This window comes from Henckelia pumila, chromosome 1, assembly GCF_033568475.1.
Source record: "Henckelia pumila isolate YLH828 chromosome 1, ASM3356847v2, whole genome shotgun sequence".
In the NCBI taxonomy this organism is placed as follows: Eukaryota; Viridiplantae; Streptophyta; class Magnoliopsida; order Lamiales; family Gesneriaceae; genus Henckelia; species Henckelia pumila.
This window is the reverse complement of record NC_133120.1, coordinates 86,097,654-86,111,139: the sequence shown is the minus strand read 5'-3', so window position 1 is coordinate 86,111,139 and position 13,486 is coordinate 86,097,654.

The window sequence follows — 13,486 nt, the reverse complement described above, 5'->3', positions numbered from 1 at the left end:
ATAGCACTGTTTGATTTTTTTTGTTAATAAAATGATTACTTCATTACTAACCGTTGGGGATTGGGAGGTGCTCGAGGTTTGCATGCCCATTTTAACGTTTGATATATCAGAAGTGATCGTTAAGAATTAATAAAAATGTAATGTATTAATTAATTAATTTTTATCTTTTTCTGAGTTAAAGTGATAAAATTTGAGTTAATTGAACTAATTAAGAGCTGTTATCAGTGAGTACTTATATTTTTCCAATGCAATAGCCACTAACAAAAATTCATTATATTGATTTAAGCTACTTTAGGAAATTAAATATCAATATAATTTTAAAAAGGAAATTTTGTTTTTTAGACTCGTATGTTTGTCACTTTGCAATTTTGGTCCTCTATGTTTTCAGATTTCAGTTTTAGTACGCTATTTTTGTATTTTTTTTCAGTTTTTGGCAATTTTAGTTATTTTTGCTGATGTCGAGCTGACTTGAACGTTGTCACTTAAGTATTTTTTTTAAAAAAAGACTAAAATTGCCAAAAAAAATCGAAATATGCAAGACTAAAATTAAAATCTAAAAACATAAAAGATCGAAATCACAAAGTGACCAACATACCGGACCAAAATTACAAGTTTTCCTTAACAAATTTCTTATATATATATATATATATATATATAGAGAGAGAGAGAGACTTGATCCCCGCACCCTAGGGTGCAGGGAATCCGTGCACACCCGTGCTCAAAATAATTCCGATTGAATTGAAATTTTTATGGTAGGATCGTTTTAAAAATACGAATTCAATGATATATCATATGCTACAAATTTCAATCTCGATGGCCGGAATCATGAAAATGACCAAAAATTGCACATTTAACCCTATTTTCGGCTATCTTCACGATACCGGCCATCGAAATTAAAATTTGTAGCATATGATATATCGTTGGATTCATATTTTTAAAACGATCCTACCGTAAAAATTTCAAGTCAATCGAAATTATTTTGAGCACGGGTGTAACACCCGGTATTTTTTTTAATTACATAAATCCGCCTGCATAATTAGGATATTTTAATTATTTAAATTTATGATTTATGGGTTAAATAATTTTGTGAATTTATTTATGCATGATTTAATTTATTTTTAAGCATTTAACCCATAATTAGTTTTTTAGGATTTTTTTAGTATTTTTATTATTTAATCGCGTAGACGGGACCGTGGACGGACGAGATGACAACTTTCTAGCCAAATTATTTTATGAGCCTTTTTGGAGCCTTAAAATATTATTTTGAGTTTTATTATCCCAAAATTTTAGGTATTTAATTTTATTTAATTTTAGGAGTCATTTTTATCCAAAATTAGTCAAAATATTGACTTTTTAGTATTTTTAAAATTCCCCTAAATTATTATTTCGAGTTTATTTTATATTATCAGATTTCTAAAGGTTTATTTAAGAGTTAACTTGTATTTTAATTATCTTAAAACCTTTTTATTTAATTATTTAACCTATATTCTAAATTAACCTAAAATTAAACCTATTCAACCTAAAACAACTAGCCGATCTTTTTCTTCCTCCCCTATCAGCCGTCACCTTCATTCCATCTCCTTCTTCACCGAACCAACCTCCAAGAACACCATAGCCAATATTTCGAAGGTTCCAAGCAAGCCAAGGTCGCCCCGTCGTCCCGAAGTCCTTCCTACGCGTGTTAAATCCATATCTACGGTGAAAGGCATGATTTTCTTCTCATTTTAACATTATATCAGTGTATAATATGTAGGATAAGTGGGCATCGAATTTCTTTAACTATTTTTCAGAAAATTTTTGTTGAAGGATGTTGTTTGCGTGCATGATTCATGATTCACGAAATTTTGTTGGCATGGCTTGGTTCGGGGCTGAGGGTTCGGTCAGGTGAGGTCCTAGGGTGCCTAAGGATCGAGCCATGGCAGGGCTTGGGGCTGAGAAGGGCTCGGCCGATCAGGTTTTGGCTAGAAGGCTGCAGCTGCGCACGGTTAGGGTTTGGGAGAAAGGGCTGCGGCTTGGGGGTTTGGGCGTGCATGGGGGCAGGGGCCTGGTGTGGCTCGAACCGGCAGGACCCTGGGAAGGTCCTGCCGGTGGCGCTCCGGCCGGTCGTGGCCGGAGCAGGGCGGCAGCAGGCGTTGAAGGCCTGCTGCCCAAGCCCTCGGCGGCCGAGAGGCTAGGTTAGGAAAAAGGGGTTCGGGTTTAGGGTTTCAGAGTACCGGGTCGGGTCGTGGGGGCTCGGGTCGGGTCAGTAGGTTAATGGGTCGGGTTAAGTGGGTCCGGGTCCGGGTTTGGTGGGCCGGGCTCGAGTCCTTTTATTTTTAAAACATTTTATGAATTAATGGGTTATTTAGTCAGTTAAATTAAAATAAAATCATTTGGACTCCCAAATAATTTTATTTGGTCTTTTAAAATTTTAATTAAGTTATTCCATAATTTTTATGGACTTTTGGGCCCATAAAGGTTATTGGGCCAGTCTTTGGGTTTTTGGGCCCAATGGGCCAGATTTAAGTTAATGGGTTTGAGTGTAGGGCCAGCAGTCCAGAACCATCCATGAGAAAATTGCATGTGTCCCGATTATATATTTAATTATTTTTTTATGCATTTAAGTTATTTTAATATTTATATGTTAGTAAGAAAATTAAATTAAATATATATGAAGGACACACAATTTATTTAAGTACATGCATTCATGAAATCAATTTTTATGATATGATTTAATTTCTATGGTTGAGCAAATAAAATATTTTAGGTGGAAATTGAAGTAGTGTGGCCATTTATGTATGGGCAGTTTCTGCCATTTATGTATGGGCAGTTTCTGCCATTTATGTATGGGCAGTTTTCTGCCATTTATGTATGGGTGGTTCGCCACCAGCCTCGTACGATGGTTTCTTAGACTGATCAGTCGCACTATGGGTCACACTTACGGATAGGACCATTCGATGTTAAGAAAATAAACGCTCAACAACTTATGTATGTATGATATTATGTATGTTATGTATGTTTATTTATGTAATTTATGTTATTAATTTTTAAGCATGCTCATTCATGTATATGTATGTATTAGTAGTAAATTGATTTAAATTATTTTAAACCCTTGTTAGTATGCATGTTGGGCCTCTAGGCTCACTACACTGATATGGTGCAGGTGAGTACGTAGAGGAACAGGTTACTCCTACCGGTGGTGAGGATGTATGAGCCGTGCTGCAGTAGCCCCGTGACCGTGACAGTTTCTGAGTCACCGTGCATGATGTCATGATACATTTTTTTTATATTTTTTTTGGGTTGATGTTTTTGGATATTTTATTAAATATTTTTAGTGCATGCACATTTTTATTTATTTTATTTATGTAGTATATTTTTAATTCTAGGGTTGACTCAGTTGTTTAATTATTTTTAAGAATGCATTTTATTTAAGTATTCAAATTGTTTATTTATTTAGTCCTGAATTTATTTTTAGTATTTTTATTTGGTGCATATATGTATGGGCATATATGTACTTACATATATTTATTTAAGTAGAAAAAAAAAAAAAAAAAAAAAATTCCGCATATTTATTTATTATAGAGTTAGGGTCGTTTCAGTTGGTATCAGAGCACGGTCCTTGGAGGGGTCACTACTGCTATGCTAGCTCAGAAATCCACGCTACCGGTCTGTAAGTTTTAATGTTTATAGTATGGTTTAAATTTCTAGAATTTAAGTTAGCCTTAATTTTTAAACACTTAGTTATGCAAGGCGATTTACGTAAATAAATATGTGGTGGTGCAGAATGCCTCCCAGACCAGTGAACCGACGTGGGGGACCTCCACCTCCACCTCCACCGCCACCTCAGCAGCACCCCATGACAGCACTGGAGCAGGCCAGTGCCACGATGATGGCGGGTATCACTGCCTTGCTGGAGCAGCAGGCTGCCCGTCCCAGACTGTCCCACGAGGAGGACGTCGCAGAGAGGTTCCAGAAGAAGGGGCCTAAGGAGTTTTTGGGGACCACCGATCCGTTGGTGGCGGAGGGATGGATTCGCTCACTTGAGTCCATCTTTGACTACATGGGGATCACAGACGCCGACAGGGTGAGCTGTGCTACATATATGATGCGAGGCGATGCAGCCTCATGGTGGGAGGGTGCAGTTAGAGGAGTTCATCTACCGACTCTGACATGGGTTGAGTTCAGGCGTATCTTCTACGCCAAGTATTTCACTGAGGACGTGCGCAGCCGCATGATCCGAGAGTTCATGAGTCTCCGCCAGGGGGACAGATCTGTAGTGGAGTACATCAGCCAGTTTGAGAGGGGCTGCCGTTTCGTGCCCATGATTGCTGAGAGTCCGCAGGAGAAGCTGCGACAGTTTGTTGAGGGCCTGAAGGCAGAGATCAGGCACGATGTACGCATGGCAGACGTTTTTACATATGAGTCTGCAGTCAGCCGGGCTTTGCGTTCGGAGGAGGGTCGGAGAGCGATCCAGAGGGAGCAACAGCAGGGTAAGAGGCAGTTTGTTCAGACTGGGTATCAGCGACCTTCTTCGCAGCCACCTGCGAAGAAGCAGTCTACAGGGCCATCTAAGGGCCCGAATCAGCAGAGGCCTCAGGGGAAGCCACAGCAGCAGACTAGGGGCGGGGCCCCTACTCCAGGGAGATATCCAGTGTGTCCGAAGTGCCAGAAGATGCATTCCGGGCAGTGTCTTTTGGGAGCAGGAGTCTGCTATCGCTGCAAGGAGCCAGGGCATCAGATTGCCAACTGCCCGCAGAGGCAGAATGTCAGTGGGCGAGTTTATGTTATGCAGGCTGAGGAGGCAGATCCAGATACCTCCTTGATCACCGGTATACTTAACCCCTAGAACTTTTTCAATTCTTTGCTTTTGTTTATTGTGATTATATCTTAATGCCTGTTGCATGAGTTTAATTATCAGCATGCTAGAATAAGAATTTTGTTTCTTTGTGATTAGAATTGAGGATTTTAGTGTTTTAACCTTGGGAGCATAGTGGTATGAATTGTTGGGAATCTTCTGCGTGCAGGGAGAATTCTAGTTGGAGGAAACTCCACGTTTGCGTTGCTAGATTCAGGAGCCACGCATTCGTTTATCTCCCGGGATTTTATCAGACGGATAGGCATTACACCAGAGGTTGTAGACAGTGGTTACGATGTTACCATGCCATCCGGACAGATTATCACTACCACTAGTGTCATCAGGGATCTGGCATTGGAGCTGCAGGGACACTCCATTCGAGCAGATCTAGTGGTTCTTCCATTGACCGGGTTTGACATGATTTTGGGTATGGACTGGCTATCAGTTAATGGAGCTTCGATTGATTTCCGACGTAGGACAGTATCAGTGAAGCCAGCAGGAGGTGAGATGTTTACTTTCTTTGCATCTCAGTCTAGCAGTATTCCTCAGATGATATCACTTGTTCGTGCGAGGAAACTGTTACGCAATGGATGTCAGGGATTTCTTGCTAGTGTGGTCACTACCTCCGATGTTTCTAGCAGGTCTTTATCAGATATAGAGGTGGTACGTGACTATCCAGATGTTTTTCCTGACGATGTTGCAGGAGTTCCACCAGTGAGGGAGGTGGAGTTCAGTATTGAGTTGTTGCCGGATACTGTGCCTATCTCTAAGGCACCGTATCGACTTGCTCCTACAGAGATGAGAGAGTTGAAGGAGCAGATTCAGGAGTTGTTGGAGAAGGGCTTTGTTCGTCCTAGCTTTTCTCCATGGGGAGCTCCAGTGTTGTTTGTGAAGAAGAAGGACGGCAGCATGAGATTGTGCATTGACTACCGAGAACTCAACAGAGTCACAGTGAAGAATAAGTATCCGCTACCGAGGATAGAGGATTTATTCGATCAGTTGCAGGGAGCTTCGGTATTCTCCAAGATCGATCTGCGATCTGGTTACCATCAGTTGAGAGTCAGAGATTCAGACGTGTCTAAGACTGCCTTTAGGACACGATATGGGCACTATGAGTTCTTGGTGATGCCCTTTGGGTTGACCAATGCTCCAGCAGTTTTTATGGATCTCATGCATCGTGTCTTCCAGCCGTATCTAGATCAGTTTGTCATTGTATTCATTGATGACATATTGATCTACTCGAGGAGCATTGAGGAGCATACACAGCATTTGCATACAGCCTTACAGACTTTGAGAGAGCATCGACTGTTTGCAAAGTTCAGTAAGTGTGAGTTTTGGTTGGAGCAGGTGGCGTTTCTAGGCCACATTATTTCTAGGGATGGGATTGCAGTGGATCAGTCCAAGGTGCAGGCAGTGAGGGATTGGGGGATTCCAAAGAATGCTTCGGAGATTCGTAGCTTCTTGGGTTTAGCAGGATACTATAGGAAGTTCATCAAGGGTTTTTCCTCTATTGCAGTACCCTTGACTTCCTTGACCAAGAAGAACGCGAAGTATAGTTGGAGTCCAGATTGTCAGAGGAGCTTTGATCAGCTGAAGGATGCACTTACTTCAGCACCGGTGTTAGCTATGACAGTGCCACATGAGGAGTTAGTGGTGTACACCGACGCGTCCAAGCTTGGTTTGGGCGCAGTACTTATGCAGAGTGGCAGAGTTATCGCATATGCGTCGCGACAGTTGAAGATTCATGAGCAGAACTATCCGACGCATGATTTGGAGCTTGCAGCAGTGGTATTTGCGTTGAAAATCTGGAGGCACTATCTTTACGGCGAGAAGTGCAAGATTTTCACTGATCACAAGAGCCTCAAGTACTTCTTCACCCAGAAGGAGTTGAACATGAGGCAGCGCAGATGGCTTGAGCTTGTTAAGGACTACGACTGTGACATTAGCTACCATCCGGGTAAGGCTAATGTAGTGGCAGATGCTTTGAGTCGGAAGTCGTCAGTGATATCATGTTTGACTGTACAGCTACCACTACAGACCGAGATTCAGAGATTTGGTTTGGAGTGCTATCCGAGTGGCCATGCACCGAGCTTGTCAGTGTTGACAGTGCAGCCAGTTCTGCGAGATCGGATTAGAGAGGGACAGTCTACTGATGAGGAGCTACAGCGATGGAGACAGAGAGATGAGGCCAGAGGTAATCTCTTGTATACAGTGGAGGATGGCATCGTTCAGTACCGTGGGAGGATGTGGGTACCGAGCGTTGATCAGTTGAGAGCCGAGATTCTAGCAGAGGCTCATGCATCTCCGTACTCCATTCACCCCGGAAGTACGAAGATGTACCGAGATTTGCAGTTATTGTATTGGTGGCCTGGGATGAAGAGTGACATCGGGAGAGTGGTGTCAGAGTGCTTGACTTGTCAGCAAGTCAAAGCAGAGCATCAGCGTCCAGCAGGACTTCTTAGACCTCTTCCCATTCCGGAATGGAAATGGGAGAATATTACGATGGACTTTGTGGTTGGCTTGCCGAGGAGTGCCAGAGGTTGCACAGCGATTTGGGTGATTGTGGATAGACTCACCAAGTCAGCTCATTTCTTGCCGGTGAGGACTAACTATACTTTGACACAGTATGCAGAGCTTTACATTAGAGAGATTGTTAGACTGCATGGCATACCAGTGTCTATTGTGTCAGACAGAGATCCGAGATTCACATCTGCGTTTTGGAAGAGTCTGCACACGGCTATGGGGACTAGGCTTCTGTTCAGTACAGCATTTCATCCCCAGACAGATGGGCAGTCTGAGAGAGTGATCCAGGTTCTCGAGGATCTTCTGAGAGCTTGTGTCATTGATTTTCGGGGCTCTTGGGAGACTAGACTGCCATTGGTGGAGTTTACCTATAACAACAGCTTTCAGTCGTCTATAGGTATGGCTCCATATGCAGCACTTTATGGGAGGAGATGCAGATCTCCGGTGCATTGGGATGAGGTTGGTGAGCGGATTTTGTTGGGTCCGGAGATTGTGCAGCAGACAGCTGACATCGTGACGCAGATTCGAGAGAGGATGAGGACTGCGCAGAGTCGGCAGAAGAGTTATGCAGATGCCAGACGACGCGATTTGGAGTTCGCAGTAGGTGATCACGTATTCTTGAAGGTGTCACCTATGAAGGGAGTAGCGCGTTTTGGACGGAGAGGCAAGCTTAATCCGAGATACATAGGGCCATTCGAGATCTTGGAGCGAGTTGGCACGTTGGCCTATCGTTTAGCTCTACCTCCAGGGCTAGCGGCAGTGCACAACGTTTTCCATGTATCCATGCTTCGGAGATATGTCTCCAATCCGTCGCATGTGTTGGATTTTGAGCCCTTACAGTTGCCGCCAGATCTTGTTTACGAGGAGAGACCAGTGCGGATCTTGGCTAGAGAGGAGCGGAGGCTTAGGACGCGGGTCATACCGATGGTCAGAGTCCAGTGGCTGAATCACTCGGAGGAGGAAGCTACTTGGGAGACCGAGGAGGATATGAGGACTCGCTACCCGGAGTTGTTCGGGTAAGTACTTTAATTTCGAGGACGAAATTCAATTTAAGGGGGGGAGAATTGTAACACCCGGTATTTTTTTTAATTACATAAATCCGCCTGCATAATTAGGATATTTTAATTATTTAAATTTATGATTTATGGGTTAAATAATTTTGTGAATTTATTTATGCATGATTTAATTTATTTTTAAGCATTTAACCCATAATTAGTTTTTTAGGATTTTTTTAGTATTTTTATTATTTAATCGCGTAGACGGGACCGTGGACGGACGAGATGACAACTTTCTAGCCAAATTATTTTATGAGCCTTTTTGGAGCCTTAAAATATTATTTTGAGTTTTATTATCCCAAAATTTTAGGTATTTAATTTTATTTAATTTTAGGAGTCATTTTTATCCAAAATTAGTCAAAATATTGACTTTTTAGTATTTTTAAAATTCCCCTAAATTATTATTTCGAGTTTATTTTATATTATCAGATTTCTAAAGGTTTATTTAAGAGTTAACTTGTATTTTAATTATCTTAAAACCTTTTTATTTAATTATTTAACCTATATTCTAAATTAACCTAAAATTAAACCTATTCAACCTAAAACAACTAGCCGATCTTTTTCTTCCTCCCCTATCAGCCGTCACCTTCATTCCATCTCCTTCTTCACCGAACCAACCTCCAAGAACACCATAGCCAATATTTCGAAGGTTCCAAGCAAGCCAAGGTCGCCCCGTCGTCCCGAAGTCCTTCCTACGCGTGTTAAATCCATATCTACGGTGAAAGGCATGATTTTCTTCTCATTTTAACATTATATCAGTGTATAATATGTAGGATAAGTGGGCATCGAATTTCTTTAACTATTTTTCAGAAAATTTTTGTTGAAGGATGTTGTTTGCGTGCATGATTCATGATTCACGAAATTTTGTTGGCATGGCTTGGTTCGGGGCTGAGGGTTCGGTCAGGTGAGGTCCTAGGGTGCCTAAGGATCGAGCCATGGCAGGGCTTGGGGCTGAGAAGGGCTCGGCCGATCAGGTTTTGGCTAGAAGGCTGCAGCTGCGCACGGTTAGGGTTTGGGAGAAAGGGCTGCGGCTTGGGGGTTTGGGCGTGCATGGGGGCAGGGGCCTGGTGTGGCTCGAACCGGCAGGACCCTGGGAAGGTCCTGCCGGCGGCGCTCCGGCCGGTCGTGGCCGGAGCAGGGCGGCAGCAGGCGTTGAAGGCCTGCTGCCCAAGCCCTCGGCGGCCGAGAGGCTAGGTTAGGAAAAAGGGGTTCGGGTTTAGGGTTTCAGAGTACCGGGTCGGGTCGTGGGGGCTCGGGTCGGGTCAGTAGGTTAATGGGTCGGGTTAAGTGGGTCCGGGTCCGGGTTTGGTGGGCCGGGCTCGAGTCCTTTTATTTTTAAAACATTTTATGAATTAATGGGTTATTTAGTCAGTTAAATTAAAATAAAATCATTTGGACTCCCAAATAATTTTATTTGGTCTTTTAAAATTTTAATTAAGTTATTCCATAATTTTTATGGACTTTTGGGCCCATAAAGGTTATTGGGCCAGTCTTTGGGTTTTTGGGCCCAATGGGCCAGATTTAAGTTAATGGGTTTGAGTGTAGGGCCAGCAGTCCAGAACCATCCATGAGAAAATTGCATGTGTCCCGATTATATATTTAATTATTTTTTTATGCATTTAAGTTATTTTAATATTTATATGTTAGTAAGAAAATTAAATTAAATATATATGAAGGACACACAATTTATTTAAGTACATGCATTCATGAAATCAATTTTTATGATATGATTTAATTTCTATGGTTGAGCAAATAAAATATTTTAGGTGGAAATTGAAGTAGTGTGGCCATTTATGTATGTGCAGTTTCTGCCATTTATGTATGGGCAGTTTCTGCCATTTATGTATGGGCAGTTTTCTGCCATTTATGTATGGGTGGTTCGCCACCAGCCTCGTACGATGGTTTCTTAGACTGATCAGTCGCACTATGGGTCACACTTACGGATAGGACCATTCGATGTTAAGAAAATAAACGCTCAACAACTTATGTATGTATGATATTATGTATGTTATGTATGTTTATTTATGTAATTTATGTTATTAATTTTTAAGCATGCTCATTCATGTATATGTATGTATTAGTAGTAAATTGATTTAAATTATTTTAAACCCTTGTTAGTATGCATGTTGGGCCTCTAGGCTCACTACACTGATATGGTGCAGGTGAGTACGTAGAGGAACAGGTTACTCCTACCGGTGGTGAGGATGTATGAGCCGTGCTGCAGTAGCCCCGTGACCGTGACAGTTTCTGAGTCACCGTGCATGATGTCATGATACATTTTTTTTATATTTTTTTTGGGTTGATGTTTTTGGATATTTTATTAAATATTTTTAGTGCATGCACATTTTTATTTATTTTATTTATGTAGTATATTTTTAATTCTAGGGTTGACTCAGTTGTTTAATTATTTTTAAGAATGCATTTTATTTAAGTATTCAAATTGTTTATTTATTTAGTCCTGAATTTATTTTTAGTATTTTTATTTGGTGCATATATGTATGGGCATATATGTACTTACATATATTTATTTAAGTAGAAAAAAAAAAAAAAAAAAAAAAAAAATTCCGCATATTTATTTATTATAGAGTTAGGGTCGTTTCAACGGGTGTGCACGGATTCCCCGCACCCTAGGGTGCGGGGGATCAAGTCTATATATATATATATATATATATATATATATATATATCTTCGTGTATTTATATATGCTTCCAAAAGTAGAGGTTGGCTAAAGGAGCCATTCCTTCTTTGACCAAAATGACACACACTACTTTGAGTTGTTTTCCTCTAGCTGTATTTGCACCCTTAATTTTGTCTTCACACCACTTTTTCCCCCTAATGCATGAACTGGCTGGTTTATTATATTTTCATGATAAGATTGCATGTAATATATGGGAAATGGTTAGGTGTTGTATTATTGGGTTTTTGGTGTGTCCCCTCTATGAGTAAGTAAGCAAATTGTGGCTTAATTTGCAATGGGAAAATTGTGTAGATCAGGAATTGGATTTGGTACAAAGTCAGGCCAGATTCTTTGCAAGTTATCGACTTATTTTATAGATTGCGTGTCTCTAATGTTTCATTTCATTATTATTAGCATAATCTTGTCTTCTTTTCAGTGTTATATCATTGAGGCAGTGAGTTTGTTTTATTATTATTTTTGGTTATGTTGTCAGTTAATTTACTGTCTTATTTCATTAATTTTTGCTTTTTTCGATTCGGGAAAATGGTGATATACTCATATACATGACAACAAACCATGCTAAGTTTATGAATTTACCCATGACAAAATATGGAAAAAACATGTAAGTTAAATCACTGAAAATATAATTTTCTCTACTGATTATATAAGAGTTTTTTATAACTCCAACTATTATAATTAGACCCAAACATTTTATTTTTTTTTTTCTAAACAAGGACCCATAAGTAACATCTTGACCGAGCTCGAATAGATATGGATTTGGATTTGGGTTAACAATTTGGACCCAATAATGATTTAGGCTGGACGTAACATTAATTTGTATGACCTGAATTTTGGGCCTGATTCGAGCCCACATTTCATCTAACCCATCATGACCACTCAAACTCTTTCACATAATTCTCATCATCACAACTAAAATAAATCCCCTCTTCACTCAAAGACCAAAAACACTTGGAAGTTTCCTCACACTTAAAACTTATATAATCAGTGTCAAAAGCATTGAATGTTTGCTCCAATTCACCCCATCTCACATGGCAGAAGAAGAGTGTGGACTTGAAGAAATTCACCCTAAACCTCCAATGAAAATCATCACCCGTAGCCAAATAATGCTCTCCGAGATCGTCGTCCCCTGACTCGCACCGAACGACTAACTCACCGGAATCATTCGCAAATCGTCGCATAACATGAACTTCATAATTTTGAAGAAAACCTATACTCTTGACGCTCATGGATGAACCGAGCACCAAGAGTTTCACAACGAATATGGTTAAAAAGAAAGCAAAAGATTTATTCATTTTGTACAATAGTTTGATGTTGCAATTTAACTAGTACATATAGGACGATGGTACTAATTAGAGGAGATGTTTTTATAGCTGAAAAACTTGCCTAGAACCCATAATTTTACCCAATCAATTCATTTGCAAATGGTAAGTAGTGCAATATTCTTTCCTTATTATTTACCTCAACCAATGCCATTTAATTAACATATTTTATCATTATTATAACGATCCTTATAATAAACAGAAAAAAAATCACTCAAAATACTAAATTAAATCGATGCCAGTATCTCGTAATTGCTATTTATGCTATACGAAACAAGTATTGGGATCCTCTTGTTTAGGTACCTATTTATTTCTTATACTTATTAGGTAATTATACGTTGCTATATATCCTCCATATATATAAATCTATTTATATATATTCCCAATATATTATTCAAACATTTTTTTAAAAAAAAAATCAATGCGTTGTTTGTAAAATATATATGGATCAAGTTCAAGATACCCAAGCATACTTCCTTTCCAAGTCCGGAGGGCCATAATTCTGTTTATTTGTGAAATAAAACCCATCATTTCTAACAACCCAATGACACAAATGAGGTTGGCCTTTGCCGGCGGAATCGCATATTTGTTTCCACTTGGAGTTGAACACATCGAAACTTTTCTGATATCGACCCCACCAAAAATGACAGAAGAATAGTGTCCTGGCCCAAAAATTCTCTCGAAATTTCCATTGGATGCTCTGTGAATGATCGAGCGTAAAATATCCAATGTCATCGTCCTTTGATGCACAATGAACGTCGAATTTTGAGGAATTTCCAGGTTGCATATCATTTACAACATTGACATGGTATTTAGGATTAATGAATATTGATGCATTTATCAATGGGACACATGAAAATAATAATTGGACCATCAAGAGTAAAGGAACTAGGTTTTTGGTCATTTTTATAAGGTCCAGATATAATGCAAATATTATTTTAATTTTCTCTAGAACTATTCCATCTTTTATATAAGGTCTGTAATCAGCGAGAAAATCGTATTAAAACTTCTTTTGTAGATTGCTTATTGTCACTTTGGAAAAGAAAATTTATGGTAG